The sequence below is a fragment of the Hyperolius riggenbachi genome, chromosome 4 (assembly GCF_040937935.1).
Source record: "Hyperolius riggenbachi isolate aHypRig1 chromosome 4, aHypRig1.pri, whole genome shotgun sequence".
NCBI lineage: Eukaryota > Metazoa > Chordata > Amphibia > Anura > Hyperoliidae > Hyperolius > Hyperolius riggenbachi.
The window spans coordinates 224216212-224237177 of record NC_090649.1 but is presented as its reverse complement, the minus strand read 5'-3'; the positions used below and the strand labels follow the sequence as shown (position 1 = coordinate 224237177).

The 20966-nt window shown below is 45.1% G+C and overlaps 1 protein-coding gene across 1 annotated transcript in view; it reads right to left on the bottom strand.

Moving 5' to 3' along the window:
* The window catches only part of TINAG (tubulointerstitial nephritis antigen), a 265652-nt gene that overhangs the window by 135238 nt on the left and 109448 nt on the right, over positions 1 to 20966 (bottom strand). The gene's annotated exons all lie outside the window — the stretch shown is intronic.

Genomic DNA, 20966 nt, shown 5'->3' with positions numbered 1-20966 from the left:
AAAAGAAAAATGTTACTTCCTGAAATAACGATAGAGACTACTACACTTGGACCTTGCCTAAAATTCGTGCACCTGTAAGAAAAACATAGCACATCACACAGCAAATACACAATTCACAATCCTTCCCCAGACCTTTTTTCTTTATCTCACTCTCTATAAGTCTATAGCGATACAGTTTTCTCGTTCCTATCTAAATATGTATGCATACATATATGTGACCAAATACACCTGAGAGAAACCAAATAGGAAATGGACTAATGCTCCTGGTGGGGTAGATAAGTGGTGACTGACCCTAAGTAGTCCTTACTGTATGGTAATGACCCTAACAGTCTTCAGTTCCTTGCAAAAGTCTTATCTAACCATACAGTGGCTATGAGTTCATATTCACACTTAAGCCTGTATATCACCATGGAGCAGGGGTACCCCTTTAAAAGAACTGATGTGGAGTTGCTGATTAAAGATATTTTCCGAAATAGGTGATAGCTTGTACTAACTTTCCTTTACTTTATAAGTAGCACACTCCAAGACGGCGGTTCAGTAACTCTGAGGTGAGTTTCTTCCCTTATTGTTTCTTTTAACGGTTAAACTCAACAAATATCTGACATTCTTTCTTTTTCTTTTAGTTATCAAAGTTTTTCTTTTCCTGTATGTCTCATATGTAAGTATCAATTCTCTCCTTTTATTACTTCTACCTGCAGGTCGGTTTAGGCTCTACATGCAATTACTTCACTTGCAGAACACACAGAACACAGCAAAAGATTTCCTCACTGGTATTTTTCTCTCCATGAATTGATATATTTTTTTCCTAATGTGTTATTCTCTTTTCTCCTCACAGAAAATTAACACTCCAAATATATTGGCAGGTAAGTGTCTTTTTCACTCATACCAGGCAAGCTTTTAAGCAGAGTCACACTGGGGATTATTCTTGAGCAGTGGCAGCTCCAGCTTCAGATTTTTGGGGGGGCTCAAAGGGGGCACAAGGGCTGGCAAGGTGGGCTGTGTGTGTGTGTGTGGGGGGGGGGGGGGGGGGGGGGGCATGATGTCATGTGGGCGGGGCTAGCTGTAATGTAGTTGTACCAGCTAACGTAGTTACATTAAAAAAAATGAAGTAAACGTACATAATGACAGCCTTTCACCAGTAAATGCACATAAGAGTCAGCTTTTCACCAGTAAATGCACATAATGACAGACAGCGTTTCCCCAGTAAATGGACATAAGAGACAACTTTTCACCAGTTAATGCACGTAATGACAGACTGCATTTCCGCAGTAAATGCACATAGGAGACAACTTTTCACCAGTTCATGCACATAATGACAGACAGCGTTTCCCCAGTAAATGCACATAAGAGACAACTTTTCACCAATTAATGCACGTAATGACAGACTGCATTTCCGCAGTAAATGCACATAAGAGACAGACAGCATTTCCCCAGTAAATGCACATAAGAGACAACTTTTCATCAGTTAATGCACGTAATGACAGACTGCATTTCACCAGTAAATGCACATAAGAGACAACTTTCACCAGTAAATGCACATAATGACAGACAGCCAGTGTCCCCAGCATAGGTAACCAGGTGTATAGCTGTCCCCAGTATATGTTGCCAGGCGTATAGCTTTTCCCAGTATATGTAGTCAGGCTGGTGATGGTGGGCTGGGGGCCCCAGGGCACCTCAATCCTGACTGGTGGTGGGCTGGAGGCCTCAGGTCTGCGTGGCTGGTGGTGGTCTAGGGGCCCCAGGGCAGCTCAGGCCTGGCTGGTGGTGGTGGGCTGGGGGCCCCAGGGCAGCTCAGGCCTGGCTGGTGGTGGTGGGCTGGGGGACCCAGGGCAGCTCAGGCCCTGCTGGGGGTGGTGGGCTGGGGGACCAAGGGCAGCTAAAGCCTGGTTGGTGGTGGTGGGCTGGGGGACCCAGGGCAGCTTAGGCCTGGCTGGTGGTGGTGGGCTGGGGGCCCCAGGGCAGCTCAGGCCTGGCTGGTGGTGGTGGGCTGGGCGGAAGGACTCAGGCTCAGGCCAGGCTGGGGGCCCCAGGGAAGGGGGCCCCAGCGGTGGTGGTGGGCTGAGGCCCGAGGGACCCAGGGCAGCTTAGGCCTGGCTAGTGGTGGTGGGCTGGGGGACCCAGGGCAGCTCAGGCCTGGTTGGTGGCAGGCTGGGTGGAAGGCCTCAGGTTCAGGCCTGGCTGGTGGTGGTGGGCTGGGGGCCCCAGGGCAGTTCAGGCCTGGCTGGTGGTGGTGGGCTGGGGGCCCCAGGGCAGATCAAGCCTGGCTGGTGGTGGGCTGAAGTCCTCAGGCCTGGCTGGTGGTGGTGGGCTAGGGGCCCCCGGGGCAGCTCAGGCCTGGTTGGTGGTGGTGCCGGGCTGGGGGCCCCAGGGCAGCTCAGGCCTGGCTTGTGGTGGTGGGCTGGGGACCCCAGGGAAACTCAGGCCTGGCTGGTGGTGGTGGGTTGTGGGCCCCCCAGGGCAGCTCAGGCCTGGTTGGTGGTGGTGGGCTGGGGGCCCCAGGCAAGCTCAGGCTTGGCTGGTGGTGGTGGGTTGGTGGCCCCCAGGGCAGCTCAGGCCTGGCTGGTGGTGGTGCCAGGCTGGGCTCAGCTCAGAGCAGCTCAGGCCTGGCTGGTGGTGGTGTATTGGGGGCCCCAGGCAACCTCAGGCCTGGCTGGTGGTGGTGGGCTGGTGGCCCCAGGGAAGCTCAAGCCTGGCTGGTGGTGGTGCGGGCTGGACTCAGCTCAGAGCAGCTCAGGCCTGGCCGGTGTGAAAAAGAAAATGTGCCTGTTGGCTGGCTGTCCACCCACTCACCCACCTTGAGTCTTCCTTCCTCCAATCCTCCTGATGCTGCTGCTGAGCTGCCTAGCTCCAGTCCAACTACCGAGTCCTCGGAGGCTCGGACATTTGTGCGTGCTGCCTGTCTGCTGTGCTGTCCATGGGTGGGTGTGAGTGCTGGCTCTGGCTGCAGACGTCAAACATTCTGTGCCAGCACTACTTCTCATAGCTAATGCTGGCCAGGGATAAATATAAATCTTTTTAAAATAAAAAAACTGTGCTATTTGCAGCAGGGCTACACAACGACCTTATTATCTTTGGTGCACCACCTCCCGAGACACTCATATAGCCGGCGGTCATTGCTTCATCGTGATACGCAAGCCCCTTCACTGCGGCAAGGTAACGATCATGAAGGGGAATTGACACATGTACATGCCTTTTGTTTTATTGTTGCAGTCGCAGTGCAGCCAGAAAAATTAGGCAGGCATGTACACGCACCAGAAAAATTATTATAGCGGCCACTGCTATAATAATTCAGGATTCAGGAATCTGCCTGGAGTCCTGGTGAACCCTGTTGGTGGTGGCGGAGAAGGCAGTCAAGCGGCCTGCAGGCAGAGATGCTGTGTGGGGACCGACTTAGTCTTGGGGTAGGCAGTCACACGGCGTGCAGGCAGAGATGCTGTGTGTGGGCACTGACTTAGTCTTCGGGCAGGCCTGAGCGTGCTTTGCAGACCAGGCATCTGTGGTCTGATGGATCCATGAGCCAACGCTGTGCGCCAGATATGCTACCACTTGCCTTTCAGCATCACGATAAAATTTAGGTATCGCCTTTTTTGAGAAAAAAAATGCGGCCTGGCATCTTCCACTGCGGTGTGTGGCTTTGCTTTTGTGTGCTGCTTTTCCTCTGGTGGTCATCCCATTGCAGTTTGTGCTTTGTAATCATGTACCTTCGTAAGGTAGTTGTCTCTACGCGGGTCTTGGTCTTTCCACGGCTCAATTTTCAGTGGCAGAGAGTACAGTTGGCATTGCTCTCATCTGAGGCAGACACAAAAAAAATGTCCACACTGCTGAGCCCTGGGGATGATGGCACTTTGGTGGTGGCAGCCGACTGAGTGTTAAGTGGGGTGCCAGAATCAGAGCAGGAGGAGGAATATATGTCACGCTTCCATGCGGAAGCTGAGAAAGATGAGGTGTTCTGTGTTAAATAGTCAACTACGTCCTGACAATATTGGGGGTTGATGGCACATGCCTTCTTCTGAACACTGTACTTTGGTCGAGGGCCGCACGAAATCACGACAGCGCGACCTCAAACAGACCTGCTGGGTGGCCTGCCTCTGGCTCTGCCTTTTGTTTTGTCCATATTGGGGGGAATGAAGTGAAAGGTATGCACTGACTTGACTAATGCAATGTACGGTTACACAGGTGCCATGAACAGGTATGCACGGAGTGGTATATCACACTGCGTGCGCTCACGTGGGTAGGTGGGTGCACTGAACAACAGGTAGGTATATGCAGTGATGGGTATTACAAATGTGCACTTGTCACACACACGTACCGTGAACAGGTACAGTGCGTGTGCTCATGTGGGTAGGTGGGTGCACTGAAAAACATGTAGGTAGGTATATGCAGTGCTGCTGGGTATTACAAATGTGCACCTGTCACACACACACGTACCGTGAACAGGTGCAAAGACTGGTGGTATTAACAATGCATGCGCTCACGTAGGTAGGTAGGTAAGTAGGTGGACTAAACAGTGAACAGGTGCAGTGATTGGGATTACAAATGTGCAGCTGCCTGTCGCACACACAGGTAGTCACTGAATGTGCTGGGCCTGGAATTGTCACAGTAGGAATTAAGGGGCCAAAGGCCAGCTGCGACTGACTGACAGGGCTGTATATAAATATAATGCAAGTGGGCCACACACACACATACACACACACACACACACACACACAAAAAATATAGATCACAAGATTAGCTCTTAAAGGAGCGGTTGAGGGGTGCTTTTTTAGCAATAAGAATCAGCAAGGAGCAAGCTAACAAGCCTACAAGAGCCTAACTAAGCTTTCCCTATGAGAGTCTGCAGCAGCTCTCCCTTCTCTAATTACTGCAGGCACATGAGTGAGTCCAATGCCTGACGCTGCCTGCATTTTATAAGGGGGGGGGCCTCCAGGAGGGAGTGTAGCCTGACTGGCTACAATGTGCCTGCTGACTGTGATGTAGAGGGTCAAAGTTGATCCTTATGATGTACTATGGGGGCAAATTGAACTTCCAGAAAACTTTGCGGTTCTCCGCGATCGCGAACCCCGGAAGTTCGCCAGGTACCGTTCGCCGGCGAACCGCTCAGGCCATTTCTACTAAACACCTCTACTGCATAGCAAGCTTCTGTGACTGAGCTACTCCACTTAGACTCCAATAGCTTTTCCTGTTTCTGTGTCTTGCGTCTGTACAAGTGTTCCTAGAAATTGCTTAAAGATCTAGTAGGTTGTGTCTTTAACCTATAAAAATGGCTAAGCCTATGGTTGCCCTCCTCCTTACCCTGTGTGCTGGAAGCTACTCCGTTGAGCACCACACTTCCATCACAGTTCTTCTAAATACACTACATTGTGGTCACTGCTTTTTGTGGAATTTTACCCAGGTAACATACTGTATGTGGCACTTATAGTGTAACGGGCAGTGCTCCACCGTGGTTACTACCAGTACGGCTGTGGCCATGGTCAGATGTGATTCGATGGGGGAACACCTGTCTAGCCCCAGTACTGAGCGTTGCTGCTAACAAGCACCTGGCCAGTGCAGGACTCCTGCACCTGTCATCTCTCTGTCTGAAAGAGGCCTTAATGTTTTTCTGGTTTCGTATCCTGAAGAACCTTACTTTAAATTCAATTGAATATTGAAGCTACATTGTTACCAAAGTTCTTTACTACTAAAAGGTGAAGCTCAGATTAATTGCAGACCATCCCCACCAATAATGATAGTGTGTGTGTGCGTGCGTGCGTGCGTGCGTGTGTGTGTGTGTGTGTGTGTTATGGCCAAAGTGGGGACTAGCCAGGCATTTTTCTAAATTACTGATTTAGTTGTAACATCACCAGTCAAAATCCGGATCTAAAGAGAAAAGGTTAGTGTTAGGCAGAGGACAGGGAAGGGTAGTGTTAGGGGGAGGTTGGTGTTAGGCACAGGAATGAGGGGATTAGTGTTAGGCACAGGAGAGGGGAGGCTAATGTTAGGTTGAAGAGAGGAGGAGACTAGTGTTGGGCAGAGAAGAGCTGAAAGATAGGGTTAGAGTCCATTCAAACCAAATCAGTTGCTGTCATTTATAATTTAAAGGGAACCTAAACTGAGAAGGATATGGATTTTTCCTTTTAAAATAATACCAGTTGCCTGACTCTCCTGCTGATCCTGTGTCTCTAATACTTTTAGCCACAGCCCCTCAACAAGCATGCAGATCAGGTGTTTGATGAAGTCAGACTGGATTAGCTGCATGCTTGTTTTAGGTGTGTGATTCAGCCACTACTGTAGCAAAAGAGATCAGCAGGACTGACAAGGAACTGGTATTGTTTAAAAGGAAACATCCATATCCCTCTCGGGTAAGGTTCCCTTTAAGGGACACTTGGTTAGCAAGGTTGTGTCCATGTTTCCCTATGGCTCAATTCCCATTGGATTAATTTTGATTGAAGCTTTTCACAATGCACTGATATGGAACAACTTATCAGTTCAAATGCATTCATTTTTCAGCCTTTAGCATGAAAGAGGACATGAGCACAGGAGAGAGGGAGAGAGAATAGTGTTAGGTAGAATAGAGGAGGAGGCTAGAGTTAGGCACAGGAGAGTGGCAGGTTACTGTTAGGCACAGGAGAGGAGTTCTGTAAAAACAGTGCAGAGATTTGGGTGCAACTGGTGCCAGCATAATATGAATTACGGCTATAGCAGCGATCAGTGAGTAATTTGGGCGTTGTAAAAAGATGGAAAGAATTACTACAAAAACACTGTAATTTGGTTGCCAATAGCTGAAAGCCGAATTACATATTTCCCCCACTATCCATGGTGGCCTGGAGGGGTTATAGTAATAACGCCGCCGGGACTTGTGCAGGAGCAGGGTAACCTGGCTTTACCCTATGCCCAAATCTCCCAGCGGCTGTATAATAGGTACACACAGAGGGAGTGGTTAGGGTTAGGGGGCACAGTCCTGCAGGTCAAACATTTGGAAGATAATGGTTTTCTATCATCTCACCGTCCACGGTAGGTTGTACACTCTTACATATCTGATATCTGATCTTGGTCATATATATCCCTTGGCCACTTCTCCCATTGGCCAACCAATTCCGAAACTGGCCATACATCTAGTTGTAACACATTGGGCTTGATTCACTAAATCATGCTAACACTTAGCACAACAGTGATAAGCCGCTTTGCATGTGATATCATGCGTGTAAAGGTTTGCGCGCGTAAAGGCATGACTTAGCGCGAATGGCATTACGCTTCACTTGCAAAGTATCGTTATCACATGCTAAGTATCATTATTATGTGAAGTCAGATCACACGAACGGTATGTAGATAATGAATTATTACTGTATACAGTACATTACACGATCCACGTTAAACTTTGCACGCGCCATATTATATTAACCATTTCAGCCAGCAGGGATTCCTCACCTTATACATCAGAGCAATTTTCACCTCCCATTCATTCGCTAATAACTTTATCACTACTTACCACAATTTATTGATCTATATCTTTTTTTTTTTTCGGCCACTAATTCGGCTTTCTTTGGGTGGTACATTTTGCTAAGAATTTTTTTTATAAATGCATTTTAACAGGATTAATAAGAAAAGGAAAAAATCCATTATTTCTCAGTTTTTGGCCATTATAGCTTTAAAATAATCCACGCTACCAAAATTAAAACCTATGTATTTTATTTGCCCATTTGTCTCGGTTATGACACCATTTACATTTTGTCCCTATCCCTGTATGGCGCCAATATTTTATTTGGAAACAAAGGTGCATTTTTTCCATTTTGCGTCCATCACTACTTACAAGCTTATAATTTAAAAAAATGTTCGTAGTATACCCCCTTCAAATGCATATTTCAAAAGTTCAGACCCTTAGGTAACTATTTGTCTTTTTTTTTTTTTAATTGTAATTTTTTTTTCCATTAAACATTTTATTTGGGTAAAATTTTGGTGTGGGAAATAAACAGTTAATTTTTCATGTTATTATATGTGTAAATTGTAATGTAAAAAATATGTAGATGTAGTTTTACTATTTGGCCACAAGATAGCCACCTTGAGGTTTTTTTTCTCCTTGTGCTTCTCGCTAAGCGGAAGCACAAGGGGGACGCGGAAATTTTTATGTGCAGAAAGACTGAAGCCTCTAGTAAGAGTGCTTTGGTTTTTCTGCTGGGGACACGGATCGGTGATTGGGAACCATGCTCCCGTTCACTGATGAAAGTAAATCACACTTGCGCTCAAACAAAACAGTAATGGCCCTTTAAATGCCCCAGGTGCTGCTCTCTTAGACTGGATGGAGCCAGTTGCTGATAAACACAAGAGGGTAACCTGAGGAAGGCGTGGACTAACGCCGAAACCGGTAGTGACGTCAGACAGTATCAGCGGCGCACAGCTTTCTCCCCAGACGGACGTCCTCCTGCAAAATCATCTGCACCACCCGCCCTGGCCAGGCAGGATTAGGCTGAGGTTTCCCACTGGTGGATGTATTAGCAAAGCGCAGCATTATCATCTTATTTGTAAGTGTAACTTTTTATTTTGCGTGAATTTTATACATCTGGGTTAATGCACTATTGGAGCGCTCTCTGTCTCCCCCTACCCTCCCGCTCACTGATCCCAGGGCTGCCGGGGGACAGCACGAGGGCGCGCCCTCAATCACTCGCGGGAGCACGCCGAAGTGCGGCACCGCTGCAGAGCAGCCGCCCAGACGTGAGCTTCACGTCCGGGCGGCAGAAATGGTTAACTCACATGTTAATGTAAGCACCATTGCTGATTTCATTTCCAAACCTTATCTTTTGATTGCGTAAAGCGCCATAGTTTTCAATGGCATTCTGCACTTAGCGCAGAAAGCGTAACGCTGTTCACACAATAAAACTTAACACGCGAACGGTGGAAACTGTTTGCGCACATAATGCTTTGCACGCTCGTTTGCCTATACACGTGATAACTGAGTTATCACACTTTCGTGGATCGAGCCCATTGTATTTTTTTATTTATTTGTATTTATATCTTTTCTGTTCACCAATATGCAGACTTGGATAAAAGATGCCCATACATGTTGCCAGTTTTCTTTTCGTTTAAATTATATTCTTTATTATTTTTCATATAAACCGAGAAAGTCAATAATCAAAATAAGACATTTTCACAAAATATATCCATTCTTCATCATGACTGATAGCTGAATAAACGGAACAGTGTGCAAGAATACAAATTACATTTTCTGGCTGTTCAAAGAAAACTGAATCAAGCTTAGAAACAACCTCTTCTTTATCATCTTGTTTATAGCCACTATTACTGCACTTCACGCATGCATAAATGTTTTGAAACAAATATGACTGATAATATTAAACAAGTTTATTTTTTTAGACAATCTACTGAAAAAAAATTACGAGGCATCTACAACTTTAAACATGATACTAAAATTCATAAAGAAATGTATTTACAACAGGCTCAGGAGCATTCAAATTTAAAATTATGATGGCCAGGGTGCTTTTTATATGCATCTCCATTTAACTAGGTAACTGGGAACAGGTATATTGATTAATTATAGGAAATATATTTAAATAATATTCCATCGCTGCAATAAAACAGGTTTAAAAAATGCTGAACTATAAATCAGTCTAATATTCTAATTCCCCTATACTCAGCAATAGCTCATATGCCATAATTTACTATAGAAAGAATAAAATAGAATACTTATTTCAAGATGCCTGCAAACGAACACTGTTAATCCAGCGCAGGAGACTTGGGCACAGCCGGCGCCACCATAGGCCGTAATAGAAATTACGGCTATAGCAGCGCACAGGGAGTAACTTCGGCGCCATCAGAAGACAGAGCTGAAGTTACTTTTAAAACACAATAATTTGGCTTCCAGCAATTATTTAATTCCCAATCCCCACCATCCATGGTGGCCTGGAGGGAGAATAGTATTTAACACGGCCAGGAACTTGTGCAGAAGCAGGATCAGCCGTATACCGGCTGTACCCTGCGCCCAAGTATCCTGCGCCAATACCTCTCATACACGCCTACAAATACTCACAGAAAAGTTCCCTGTATCCAGCACAGGCGGAGATTGCCTGATGCCATATACGCGTGCTTGTCATTTGCTTGAGCAACTGTTTGAAAAAGCCCCCCCATGGATCAAAAAATACTATACTTACTGAGCCTCCAGGCACCATATTTTACACCTCCTGTAGCATCTAGTGGCTTTCTAGTCAAGTGGCACGCCAGGAGGCGTGCATGAGTGCTGGGAGATGCAGGATGGGTAGAAGATGGCGTCTAGGGACTCTGTAAGTAGTTTCTAAATTGGGAGCAGATAAATATGGGAGCAGATAAATATGACACAGGACAAGCGCCAGGGCCGGATTACCAACCAGGCAAATCAAGCATTAGCTTGAGGGCCCCAGTAAGAGTCTAGGGGCCCCATCAGCCAACCGAGGAGCCAGCATCTTACATTCTACCAGCCGCTCCCTGGCTTGTGCCCCTCCATGCCTCAACTCCTCTCAGCACTGTGCTGAAGATGCATCAGCATGTGATCCAGCCTAGACGAATGAGTGAGCAAGCAATGGCGTTGCTATGGTGATGTGGCCGCGTGCTAGCTCTGCTCACTCCAGCTCAGTCTGTGCAGTCAGACGTAGACTGATGTCAGCAGCGTGCATCACGCTGCTGACATCATCAGCCTACGTCTGACTGCACAGGATGGGCTGGAGTGAGCGGGGCTCGCATGTGGCCACATCACCATAGCAACGGCCGCTGCTTGCTCGCTCATTCATCTGGACTCGATCACATGCTGCTGCATCGTCAGCAGAGTGCTGAGAGGAGTTGCAGCATGGAGGGGCTCCAGCCAGCGAGCGGCTGATAGTAGGTAAGATGCTGGTTCCTCGGTTGGCTGCATGTCGGGGGAGGCCAATCTGTAATTCCACTTAGGGCCCCATTCAGACTTAATCCGGCTCTGACAAGCACCTTTAAAAATGGCGCCCCAATAAGCAGCAATAGTACAAGCCGTGATTAGCGGCAAGAAAGTTAAAATATGGTGCCCATTAATAGTGGGTACCATAATTTACCCTCCTTAGCGCTAATCGTGGCTTGTACTATTGCTGCCTATAGCAGAAAGGAGTATACACTCAGGCAGGGGGGCTAGTGTTAGGCAGCGGGGGTCCAGGATAGAGTGGGCTAGTGTTAGGCAGCAGAGGTCCAGGGTACAGTTAGCTAGTGTTAGGCAGCGAGGGTCGAGGGTAGAGAGGAATACTGTTAAGCAACAGGGGTGGAGGGGGTAGGGTTAGGCATAGGTAGAGGGAGTATTTAGTTTGAGGGTAGGCAGCGATACATTACCTGTTCCAGGCAATCGCTCCTTCACTTCCTATTTAGCATTAGTCCTGTATCCAGCCAATCACCAAGCGGCTTTAGTGCCCGCATGGTGATTGGCTGGCTGCAGGACTCCTGCAAACTAACTAGGATGTGAAGGAGTGATTGCTGGGACAAGGTAATGCATGATACAGTAGATGCCAGTAATGACATCTACTTACTCTGGTTATTCAACATTTTAGGACATTTATAAAACGTTAAATAACCTTAGTAGCAAGATGTAATTTTCGGCATCACCCTGCACCATTTTTTTTTGCAGCACCTTTTTTGAATGTACCACTGAAATTATCACTGTTACAATAAAGAACAATGATCATTGAAAATGTACACATGAACTACATTGCACGTGACCCATTGTAATGCACCACTGATTGGTCAAAGTGATCCATTGATCTCTGTGGCTGCAGTGATTGGCCCAAGAAATCATGTGATCTCTTGGCTAGTCAGGCAACAATGATTGGTGCAAGGGATATGAGGCACCTGAATCAATCCGTGTGCTTGAAGGTCCATACCCATGGTGTGATATTTTTGGGTACTGTTTTACAATGGTCGACATTTTTTTTTTTTGTAGACTAATTATTTTTTTACGATATTGTGTAACATTGTTTAACGAAGATTATCTAAACGGTTTGGCTGCATGTGGCAATTGTGATCAGCATGATAGATCACTGAGTGCCTGATCACACATTGCCCGCCATGATAATTTTACCACAATCAATTAAACAATTGTTCATGCCTTCATTACCCCAGTATTGAAGATGGATTGGGTAACAATCGCTGGTCACTGCTGATCCAAGATCCATCTTCACTTGGGTACTTAGCTTATACTTGAATGATAATTGTTACAGCCAGAAACAGTAATCATTCGTAAAAACAAGTAACACGTTAGGTAAATAGAAAGGCCAGTTTCAGCCTGCAAACTGACAGCAGCGATGGGGTGCGTTGTGCCCGCAGCACCGACAAAAACAGGCCTTCAGGGAACACCACGTAGTACACGGTGTTCCCTGTCTCGCCACCAGTCAAGTTGGAAGTGACACACGCTTGCGGTCACTTCCTGCTTCGGGGTATGCGGAAGTGCACAGAAGCGTATTGCAAAGTGTTTAAAAATCCCTGCGTCGCCATAGACTAACATGACTTCCATGCCGACGCAGATCTCCACAAGTCGACACAGACAGGTGCAGTAAGGTAGTTCTGGACCAGCGTCACATCGCGGACTTCCGGTGGACTGCACTGTAATGCAGGTAATATGAATGACACCATTGACTTGAATTGGGAAATTTACGCAACGCAACGTCCCAGGGTGAAAGGGCCCTAAGGCTTTGTTTAAAAGTGTGTGCAACTTCACAATAAATGCAAAATCACATGTAATGTCTTTTAATGGCAACATGCGCGTTTGTTTTCCATCCTCAATTCGTACACGTAGCAGAAACTGATTCCCTGCCCCAAGAATTGCAATGTGCGTATGATTCACATAGACTACTAACAGTTTTCGCTTGGACCATGTGCAAGCGAAAACTGGAAAAGGATGCAAAAAATGGTCTGCGGGAAAACGTTGGTGTTTTCTGTGGACACGAGTGTGGACTCTCCCTAAAGGTGCGTACACACATGCGACTATAGTCGTTTGAAACGATCGTTCCCCGATCATTTCAAACGACGATCGTTTTAAAAAAAAGCAGCCAACGACCATTAAGTCTAAGGACGGATGAGCTAGATCGTTAAAAACAAACGATCTAGCTTGGCGGATTTTTTCCAATGACGATAGTTTGCAAAAGTTGTACATCGTTGGAAAACGGTCATTCGTAGTAGGCTTGACATGCGCATTTCGCTATTTCTCCATGGAACTTTTCATTTTTATGTGCAAGCGTAATAGTTGCTTTACGTGATGTAACATTCGTTTTAATGATTAGATCGTTACACACCTTTAAAAACTAACTTTACTTAGGCCGTTCTTTCATCAATTAAAAGTTTGTTCGTCGTTCACAATGAACGATCGTTGTGGTATGTGTATACGTAGCTTAACTGTGCCACTCTCATAGCAGTTCTGTGTAACCTCAGATTTGTGTTCTGAGGTGACAGGAGCTGCTGTGAGGGGTCGCATAAATTTGGATGCAGTGTCAGTTTTTATCTACACGGGGAAAAACACATTCAAGCGTGCACTAGCCAATTGTATAACATTGGTTATCAGTTTACCTGTGCAGAAAGCGAGGAAGGGGGGGGGAGGGGGTTGCTGGGAGGGGGCCCCATCCAAAGTTTTGCAGGGGGCCCAGTGATTTCTAGTTATGCCCCCGATTACAAAACACTCACTTTTGAATAACCCTGGCTGTTAGCTTGCCATAATGGTGACATTTATGGCCTTTTTCTGATATCCTGACTCTTCTGGGGCTATGCAAAGACTGCTGTGAATCAACTTTATTATTAAATGGCTTATTTTAATTATAATAAGTTGCAAAATACTTGTAAAAATACCAGACAGCACTGTGGTAACTGTAAACTTTTATAGTTACTAAAACTTTAATACATCAAATATTAAATATACAGGATTCCACAACCCTCCACAATAGAGGAATCAATGTAAACAATTGCAGTTGAGCATAAGACTTCAATCAAATTAAAATTGCAGCTCATATACAAACTGTCCTATAAAATAATGAAAAGACATGAAGATGACAATAATAATTGGTCCAATTTATAAGAGGAGTGTATATACAATGCTACAGCTCCCACATTGTATTTGGCTATAAATATAGCTGGCAGTGATAATCGTGGTCCCGTGATGATGAAAGGCTGTTAATCAGAGAGACGTGTGGATGGTTTTCATGATATTAATAAATATCTAGTGAAAATTGTGTCACTTCAAGAGCACCTGGTGTCCCCTGTGGACGTTAGCAGCGATGAAGTATCCAGTCGCAATGGTAGTATCCTGCTCCTTTAAGAGCGGTATGTCTCCTAAAAATCCAGTAATTAGGAACTAATGATCACATAGATGTACGGACATTAATTGAGAGTTGTGTCTAGTCACATTAACTGGACCTCCCTAATATGCTGATTTAAGAGATCAAAATGCCCAATTCCTGGTAGAATGGCCCATACTCACGAGGGACTTTTGTCGCCTCAACACGCGGCGCGCGCGTGTTCCGGCGACAGGTCGCCCGTGAGTATGGGCCGTTGCACGCGCGCGCACCCTGAACTGTCGCCCGTCGCTCATGTCGCCATGCGATTGAAATGGCCCGTACTCACGGGCTGCAAATGTTGCCTGTCGCCAGCACACGTGAGCGTGTGGGCGACAGGCCGGCGACAGCTCCTCGCCAGGTCCCTCCGCGTACACACGCGGAAGAGGGACCAGCGGCGAGGCGGAAGCTGTCGCCGACGTTCCTCCTCCCTCCGCCGGAAGCTACCTCCATACTTTAATGGAGGTTGCTGTCGTTAGTCCGCGTACTCACGCGGACTAGCGACAGTTGCGGCGGGGGTGCGGCGGCGACTGTCGCCATGCGATTGAAACTTTCAATCGCATGGCGACATGAGCGACGGGCGACAGTTCGGGGTGCGCGCGCGTGCAACGGCCCATACTCACGGGTGACCTGTCGCCGCAACACGCGCGCGCCGCGTGTTGAGGCGACAAAAGTCCCTCGTGAGTATGGGCCAAAAGTTTCAATCGCATGGCGACAGTCGCCGCCGCACCCCCGCCGCAACTGTCGCTAGTCCGCGTGAGTACGCGGACTAGCGACAGCAACCTCCATTAAAGTATATGGAGCTTCCGGCGGAGGGAGGAGGAACGTCCGCCGGCCTGTCGCCCACACGCTCACGTGTGCTGGCGACAGGCAACATTTGCAGCCCGTGAGTACGGGCCATAAAGGAGCAGGATACTACCGGAAGCACTCGCAATCCATTGCGACTGGATACTTCATCGCTGCTAACGTCCACAGGGGAGACCAGGTGCTCTTGAAGTGACACAATTTTCACTAGATATTTATTAATATTATGAAAAACATCCACACATCCCTCTGATCAACAGCATTTCATCATCACGGGGCCACGATTATTGCTGCCAGCTATATTTATAGCCCAATACAATGTGGGAGCTGTAGCATTGTATATACACTCCTCTTATAAATTGGACCAATTATTATTGTCATCTTCATGTCTTTTCATTATTTTATAGGACAGTTTGTATATAAGCTGCAATTTTAATTTGATTGAAGTTTTATGCTCAACTGCAATTGTTTACATTGATTCCTCCATTGTGGAGGGTTTTGGAATCCTGTATTTTTAATATTTGATGTATTAAAGTTTTAGTAACTATAAAAGTGTACAGTTACCACAGTGCTGTCTGGTATTTTTATAATAATTTTTAGTTTCACTGAGGAATTGGTATTTCCTTAATTAGATTCAGCTGCTGACAGTAGTGGTGCAACACTTTCCTTTAAAGGGAACCTGTACTGAGTAAAATTATTTAAAATAAACACATGAGGTAACTTCAAATTAACATTACATAGTTACCTTGCCATCAGTTCCCCTCAGAAGCTCACCATTTTCTTCTTACAGTGATCCCTTCCAGTTCTGACAACATTTTGTCAGAACTGAAATATATCAGTTGCTGTCAGTTATATATCAGTTGCTGTCAGTTACAGCTGAGATGAGAACTGATGTGTCCATGTTTCCCTATGGCTCAAGTGGGCTATGTTACAGTTTAACAGTGTGCTGACCAGGAAGCTGTTATGGGGTAATAGCCATTTTCAAAATGGAGGACGGAGAATTCCATTGATCACAGTGGACAAACAGGACGCAGGAGAGGAAAAATAGATTGAGGAGTAGACTACACAGGATGTAAGTATGACTTGTGTATGTTTATTTTGACTTTTAATGTTCAGTTCAGGTTTTCTTTAACATTATCTGAGTTGTAAAATACATTTTGATGTATCCTATCCCTGTCGCTTAAAAAAAAGGTGGGGACAAACTCAATCCATCATGGAAGAAAAATCATTTTTAAAGCTATGTTTAAACTTGGAAAAGTTTCAGCAAACTACAAAACACTCACTTTTGAATAGCCCTGTGTTTGGCTTTCCATAATGGTGACATTTGTGGATTTTTTTTAATTTATTTTTTGCTGTTCAGACTCTTCTGGGGCAATGCAAAAGGAAGGGCGCTAAAATACTTTGTGGGGACAAAAAATGGCCTGTGCAAAGCCACATGCATACTTCAAAGTTAATGACCTGCTAGATGCCCAACTAGCTATCAACTAAAAGATATGTGGTATTATATTAACCGTGATAAGTTATAGAATAGGTTTTAGGGTTGAGGTCTAAGGGCTTGATTCACTAAAGTGTGCTAACATAGCATGCCTAAAAGCTTTGCCCGTGCAAACTAGGGCGCTAAGTAGTTTGCACTGGCAAAGCTTTTACTGATCGCGTGCTATCCGGTGTGCCTGAAACGTCACACCAGTGCACACGCGCGAAACGTCGGACTGTCCGCGTGCAAAATCGCTTTTCAGGCTAAACTTTTACAGCGCTAAACTTTGCATGTGCTAAGTTGCTTTTCACTGGTGTGCCAACTAGGGATGGTCGCTGGATTCCGCGGAATTGTAAATTCCGTGATTCCGGATGGAATTTGGTGATTCCGGTTCCGATATGACGGAACGGAATTGCTATAGCTCTAAAATGGAATTCTGCGGAAAATTTTAAAATTCCGTGGAATTTTACGGAATTCAAATTTATTTTCTCACCTAACTAATTTCTACCTGATTGCCTGCTCCCTCCCCTCCTTCCTCCTCCCAGAGGGAGGAGTATCTCATTTTCCAGGGAATTTTTGTATTTCAAAAGCCAGCTTACATACCTTGGCTGGTAATTGAACCCAGGTCTGAGTGTGTGGTAGGTAGCTCACTTCACCACTATACCACCACCAACACTACATGCTGAAGCCAGCCTAGCTTGTACCATTATGATATATCCAAGAGAAAAATGAGTTTGCTTAAGGATTTGACATGCTACAAATCCTTAAGCAAGCTAATTTTTCTCTTGGAAATATCATAATGGTACATGCTAGGCTGGCTTCAGCATGTAGTGTTGGTGGTGGTATAGCGGTGAAGTGAGCTACCTACCACACACTCAGACCTGGGTTCAATTCCCAGCCACGGTATGTAAGCTGGCTTTTGAAATACCACAATTCCCTGGAAGATGAGATTCTCCTCCCTCCGGGTGGAGGGAGAAGGGAGGAAGAAAAGGACTAAGGGAACAGTTAATAGGGTCTATGGGCTACCATATAGGATAAACAAAGCTACTTTTGCGATTATTTTAATTTTTCTGACGGAATCCGGAATTCTGCGGAATTTCATACAAATCCGGCGGAATTTTCACAGCGACGAAATTTAACACTGACGGAATCCGCGATTTCCAGCGGAACGGAATTTGCTCTTTCCGATCATCCCTAGTGCTAACTCTTAGCACACTTTAATGAATCAAGCCCTATGTCTTGTGAATTATTTTTTTTGACAAACTGCACTGCAGTCTGGGTGTTTCAAGCCCTACCCCATAGAGCCACATTAATCCATACCATGTACCAACTAATCTGAAACAGTCTGTATGCATGTTGGATTATTGTGGCTCTGTATATTTAACAAGCTGACACATCATTGCATTCCAGCGGATCTGGAGGTGTATTTAGCTTACAGGGACAACAATAGATACTTTGCAGATTTCAGCAGTGATGCACTGGGAGACATCTCGGAGCTCATTCCACCCTGAATTATTGCAAATACTTTCTGATTTAAGAAAGCAAATTTTTGTTTTCTACAGAAAACAATGGGCTCGATTTAGTAAACGGTGCTAACCCAGTTAGCACGCCTAAACACTTTGGGCGTGTTAACTAGTAGTTAGCACCGTTCTCCAAATCAGTCCGTGCGCAAAGTCCCACGCGCAAAGTCCGATGCGCGCGAAACGTCGCACCGCGATGGCCCTATAACATCGTATTGGATGCGACTTTAACGTTGCATATTAAGGTCGCATCCAATGCGACGTTATAGGGCCATTAACCACTTGAGGACCCTGGGCTTTAACCCCCTTAAGGACCAGGCACTTTTTTTCCATTCAGACCACTGCAGCTTTCACGGTTTATTGCTCGCTCATACAACCTACCACCTAAATTATTTTGGCTCCTTTTCTTGTCACTAATAAAGCTTTCTTTTGGTGCTATTTGATTGCTGCTGCGATTTTTACTTTTTATTATATTCATCAAAAAAGACATGAATTTTGGCAAAAAAATGACTTTTTTAACTTTCTGTGCTGACATTTTTCAAATAAAGTAAAATTTCTGTATACATGCAGCACGAAAAATGTGGACAAACATGTTTTTGATGAAGAAAAACCCATTCAGCCTATATTTATTGGTTTGGGTAAAAGTTATAGCATTTACACACTATGGTGCAAAAAGTGAATTTTCCCATTTTCAAACATTTTTGACTTTTCTGCCCCCCTGTCATGTTTCATGAGGGGCTAGAATTCCAGGATAGTATAAATACCCCCCAAATGACCCCATTTTGGAAAGAAGACATCCCAAAGTATTCACTGAGAGGCATAGTGAGTTCATAGAAGATATTATTTTTTGTCACAAGTAAGCGGAAAATGACACTTTGTGACAAAAAAAAAAAGTTTCAATTTCTTCTAACTTGCGACAAAAAAAAATGAAATCTGCCACGGACTCACCATGCCCCTCTCTGAATACCTTGAAGTGTCTACTTTCCAAAATGGGGTCATTTGTGGGGTGTGTTTACTGTCCTGGCATTTTGGGGGGTGCCTAATTGTAAGCACCCCTGTAAAGCCTAAAGGTGCTCATTGGACTTTGGACCCCTTAGCGCAATTAGGCTGCAAAAAAGTGCCACACATGTGGTATTGCCGTACTCAGGAGAAGTAGTACAATGTGTTTTGAGGTGTATTTTTACACATACCCATGCTGGGTGGGAGAAATATCTCTGTAAATGACAATTTTTTGATTTTTTTTACACACAATTGTCCGTTTACAGAGAGATTTCTCCCACCCAGCATGGGTATGTGTAAAAATACACCCCAAAACACATTGTACTACTTCTCCCGAGTACGGCGATACCACATGTGTGGCACTTTTTTGCACCCTAACTGTGCTAAGGGGCCCAAAGTCCAATGAGTACCTTTAGGATTTCACAGGTCATCTTGCGGAATTTGATTTCCAGACTACTCCTCACGGTTTAGGGCCCCTAAAATGTCAGGGCAGTATAGGAACCCTGCAAATGACCCCATTTTAGAAAGAAGACACCCCGAGGTATTCCGTTAGGAGTATGGTGAGTTCATAGAAGATTTTATTTTTTGTCACAAGTTAGCGGAAATTGATTTGTATTGTTTTTTTTCACAAAGTGTCACTTTCCGCTAACTTGTGACAAAAAATAAAATCTTCTATGAACTCACCATAGTCCTAACAGAATACCTTGGGGTGTCTTCTTTCTAAAATGGGGTCATTTGTGGGGTTCCTATACTGCCCTGGCATTTTAGGGGCCCTAAACCATGAGGAGTAGTCTGGAAATCAAATGCCGCAAAATGACCTGTGAAATCCTAAAGGTACTCATTGGACTTTGGGCCCCTTAGCACAGTTAGGGTGCAAAAAAGTGCCACACATGTGGTATTGCCGTACTCAGGAGAAGTAGTATAATGTGTTTTGGGGTGTATTTTTACACATACCCATGCTGGGTGGGAGAAATATCTCTGTAAATGACAATCTTTTGATTTTTTTTTACACACAATTGTCCATTTACAGAGATATTTCTCCCACCCAGCATGGGTATGTGTAAAAATACACCCCAAAACACATTGTACTACTTCTCCCGAGTACGGCGATACCACATGTGTGGCACTTTTTTGCACCCTAACTGCGCTAAGGGGCCCAAAGTCCAATGAGTACCTTTAGGATTTCACAGGTCATTTTTGTTTCAAGACTACTCCTCACGGTTTAGGGCCCCTAAAATGCCAGGGCAGTATAGGAACCCCACTAATGACCCTATTTTAGAAAGAAGACACCCCAAGGTATTCTGTTAGGAGTATGGTGAGTTCATAGAAGATTTTATTTTTGTCACAAGTTAGCGGAAATTGATTTTAATTGGCTTTTTTTCACAAAGTGTCATTTTCCGCTAACTTGTGACAAAAAATAAAATCTTCTATGAACTCACCATACTCCTAACGGAATACCTTTGGGTGTCTTCTTTCTAGAATGGGGTCATTTGTGGGGTTCCTATACTGCACTGGCATTTTAGGGGCCCTAAACCGTGAGGAGTAGTCTTGAAACCAACAATGTCGCAAAATGACCTGTGAAATCCTAAAGGTACTCATTGGACTTTGGGCCCCTTAGCGCACTTAGGGTGTAAAAAAGTGCCACACATGTGGTACCGCCGTACTCAGGAGAAGTAGTATAATGTGTTTTGTGGTGTATTTCTACACATACCCATGCTGGGTGGGAGAAATATCTCTGTAAATGACAATCTTTTGATTTTTATTACACACAATTGTCCATTTACAGAGAGATTTCTCCCACCCAGCATGGGTATGTGTAAAAATACACCCCAAAACACATTATACTACTTCTCCTGAGTACGGCGATACCACATGTGTGAC